Genomic DNA, 4,077 nt, shown 5'->3' on the forward strand with positions numbered 1-4,077 from the left:
GAATGCCATTTTTTATGTTAGAAAAAACAGAGAAAATGCAAGGAATAATAAATAAAATAATGTTTTAGAAAAATACTTCTGCACCTTAACCTGTGCCTATGCCTGGAGTCCCAGCTGATTTCCTTCCAACAAAATGTTACTTTTCCATGTTTTTCCAGTGGAAATGGCTTTGGAACCAATTGTAAAGCAGAAATAGGGTTCATTTTTTCCATTTGCTTTTCCTTTCTTTTACCTTTAAGAACTTCATTCTCTCTCTCTTTTTTTTTTTTTTTTTTTTTTTTTTTTTTTTAATAAGGGGGTATGGGGAAGAGAAAAAAAATCCCACCGTTTTCAAGGAGCTGCTCCAATATTTTAAATAATATGCACAGAAAACACATTTCTGATAAAAATTATTGTTAATTCATTCAGCCAAACAGAAAAAAATTTGGGCTGATTTCAGTCATCCTTATGCTTTGTCCTTTTCTAGCTTCTGGCTTTTGCCAAGGTCTGGCTGTCAGGAACAATTTTGGGGTTGTGGTGGTAGGGGATGAATCTTTTTCCAGCCCCTTTTTCATCTAATTCTTCCTCATTTTGTCTCTGCTTTGAGATGTTCTTCCATTTTCTGTTTCCTTGGAATCTCCCATTATTTCCAAGCTCTCTCTCTCATTTTAGGGGCAGCCTTGTATAGGAAAATGGGAATAACAACCTGTCCCCAAAGGGAAACCACTGTGTCTGATCTGGATGTTTGCCAGGACTTTCCTTCACCTCCTGCACTCCGGGAAAATTAGGGAAACTTTGTCCAGTGACATTTCTGAAAGCTGCTCCACCCCAGCGACCACTCCCACACCACTGGAAATGTGGAAAATATGCTTTGGATGCATCAAATCTGAAGTGTTCAGACCACTGGATCTGATTTTCCACCTTCCAAAAGAGGAGCAGCTCCTGAATTTTGTGCAGGTACCACGAGTGGTTCCATGGGGATGGGATAACCTGGAAGGCCCATGTCTTATCCCAGTGGGAATGCTCCCATCAAGGTCTCTTGGCATTCCCTGTCTGTCTCTCTCAGCCAGTTCCTGACTGCAGAGCCCTTCCCTTTCCATCAGACATCCCATCCTTATTCCCAGCCCTGCCAATCACCCATGGCTGCCCCTGGAGGTCTGAGCCAAGAGGTTGGATGGGAATTCCTGGTGGAATCTGTGTCAGGCATCAGCCAGAACTGGATCTGGCAATGCCTGACAGGCTGCAGCTCCTCTGTCCCAGTTTTTTGTCACTTTGCAAAGAAGGAAGAGTTGGGGAGGGACTCCAGGGTTGTTCCTGGCTGGCTCACAAGGAAATTTTTTTTTTCTGTGCCTTTCTTTTATGGAAAGATAGAAGAAGGAAAGCAGGGAGTCCTTTAGTGCCTCCTTCTCTCATCCCTCTGAGCTCCTACAGCCTTTACACCTCAACCCCAGCAGCCATGTCCTTGCCTGGCACTCTCCAGATCCATGGAATGCTGCCATGGCCATTTCCTTACTCCTGCCTGTCACAGGGAAGTGTTGGAATCCCCACCATTCCTAGACCCACACAGACCTGGCACCTGGGGGCAAGGGTGGCCTTGGCAGTGCTGGGGGAAGGGTTAGACTGCAGGAGCTCAAAGGATTTTTCCAACCTTGATTCCATGACTCCATGACTCCATCATTCCATGGTTCCATGACTCCATGATTCCGAGATTCCATGATTCCAAGACTCCATTATTCCATTATTCCATGACACCATGATTCCATGATTCCATGGTTCCAGGATTCCAAGATTCCATGACTCCATGACTCCATCATTCCATGATTCCATTATTCCATGACTCCATGATTCCATGGTTCCAGGATTCCAAGATTCCATGACTCCATGACTCCATGATTCCAAGATTCTATGATTCCACAACTCCATGATTCCATTATTCCATGATTCCTTGGTTCCATGATTCCTTGGTTCCATGGTTCCATGATTCCTTGGTTCCATTATTCCATGGTTCCATTATTCCATGATTCCATGGCTCTGTGACTGCTTTTCCACCCACACCAACACCCCTCTGCCACCACTCACAGCCCTGGGACTGCTCTGTGTCCCTGCCCTGCTGAGTCCCAAATTTAACCAACCCTGAGCAGTCCTTAGGCTCCATCCATGAGCGATGGCTCCTGTAGGTGTGTGACCGTGTCACAGACAATCATGGAATCCTGGAATGGGTTGGGTTGGGTTGGGTTGGGTTGGGAGGGACCTTAAAGCTCTTCTCAGGGACACCTTCCACTGTCCCAGGCTGCTCCAAGCCCCAGTGTCCAGCCTGGCCTTGGGCACTTCCAGGGATCCAGGGGCAGCCACAGCTGCTCTGGGCACCCTGTGCCAGGGCCTGCCCACCCTGGCAGGGAACAATTCCTTCCCAAAATCCAAACTAAATTTACCCTTCTTCAGCTCCAAACTATCCCCCTTTTTCATGACTGTGCCTCTGCATCTCCCCTCTCCCACCAGTGACATTTGCACAATGCAGTTTCCATTTCCCAGTTTGACACTTTATTTATCAAAGCAAGAAGCCAGTAGATAAAGACTTTCCAGAAACAGCCTGGGATTCTTGGATTCTTCTGAGGTTACCTCTGGAGCAAATTTTCCCTCCCTCCCTCGTCGCGACACCCAGTCAATATTTGAGTTGATAATAAAAATCTATTTTCTTTTCAGCTTCCCTGCCTCAAGAACAACATGTGCCTTGTCTTCCCTTCGCTTTGCTTATCAGATTCCAGCCAAAATGAATGGGCAGAGCTCTTACAAACAGAGAAATTAAATGAAAACAACACCAGTGCCAAGTTCTCTGCAAACACAGGAGTGAAATGAAAAATGCCACTCGCTGGAGATTCACCCAGCACATTGAATTATTATCTGTCATGGCCTGTTCCTACATTTGTCCTTTCCCCAGGGTTGATAAATAAGACTTCCCACAAGTTCCAAAGCTGTACCAGGAGTTGGGGAGCACATTCTGTTCATAAATCTCAGGACTATCTCCCTGACTCTCCTGGCAGCCCCATTGCTCAAAAGTCCTGCACTTCCCATGTCCTGCCTTTTTAATGGATAACTTGGAAATCTTTCTTTCCCTGATGCAGTGGCCAGGTTGATCCAGCTGTGCCCACAAGTCCTGGTTTCCAAGAGCAGACCTTTGGTGCACCACAGGTCTTTGGGCAGATTTTGGGCCTTCAGAGGGTTGGGTTCTGCTGCTGGGGCTGTTTTATGGCTGAGCAGCCCCAGGGGCTGGTGCAGCTGGGAAAAAGGGAAAAGGGGTATCCTCTGTCCTCAGGTGGGCTCAGTCCTGCCAAAAAAACCCCAAATCTCATCTCTCATGAAGCCCAGGCCTTGGAGGCACCATTGCCATTTGTGCAGGGATCAGGGAAAACATCCTCCAGCCAGAGGGGAGGGATGGGGCACAGGGATCACCGTTGGAGGATTTAGGTGAGGAAATCAGACTTGGCCACTTATTTATGGACACTTGAGGTGAAATGAAATCACTGGGACAAAAAAAAACAAAAAACAAAACAAAAAAAAACCCCAAACAAACAAACAAAAAAAAACCCAAAAACAAAACAAAAAAAAACAACCAAAAAAAAACAACCCCACAACCCAAAGAAAACCCAATCTAAATCAGGTTTATCAAGATTCCTCCTTGGAATTTTTTTGTCTGGGAGCAGAGCCCTGCAGGACAGGGCCGAGGGCCCAGGCCTGGAGGTGACGAACATCTTTGCTCAGGCAAACCATCCAGACCATCAGCCACTCCCTTCCCCTGCCTTTCTCCCTGCTGCTCCCTCTGCCCCATTTCCACAGGAACATGAGGATTCCAGCTGAAGTCTCCTCAGTTCCTCCTCATGAAGCAGCTGTTCCAGCTGTCTCGTGGGATGAACTGGGACCTATTCCTACCTTTTCCTTCTCTGCTGGGCCCCATCTGCAGAATCCTGCCCTACATTTGGTTGGAATATGCCAGATCCCTTCTCCCTCATTTCTGGGTGTCCCTGTATTCCCTGGGAGCACTGGCCACCCTCCTGCTCCAGGGTTTTCCTGTGTTCAGGGACGTCTTGGGTGACAGCACCT

At 47.1% G+C, this 4,077-nt stretch overlaps 1 long non-coding RNA gene across 1 annotated transcript; it reads left to right on the forward strand.

Moving 5' to 3' along the window:
- The first annotated feature begins 306 nt into the window (after positions 1 to 306).
- Positions 307 to 2,853, forward strand: LOC128797250 (uncharacterized). The gene is made up of 2 exons (XR_008434071.1): positions 307 to 2,156; positions 2,683 to 2,853. It is a non-coding gene; the product is annotated as an uncharacterized LOC128797250 (long non-coding RNA).
- The last annotated feature ends 1,224 nt before the right edge of the window (positions 2,854 to 4,077 follow it).

Source organism: Vidua chalybeata, chromosome 18 (assembly GCF_026979565.1).
Source record: "Vidua chalybeata isolate OUT-0048 chromosome 18, bVidCha1 merged haplotype, whole genome shotgun sequence".
NCBI lineage: Eukaryota > Metazoa > Chordata > Aves > Passeriformes > Viduidae > Vidua > Vidua chalybeata.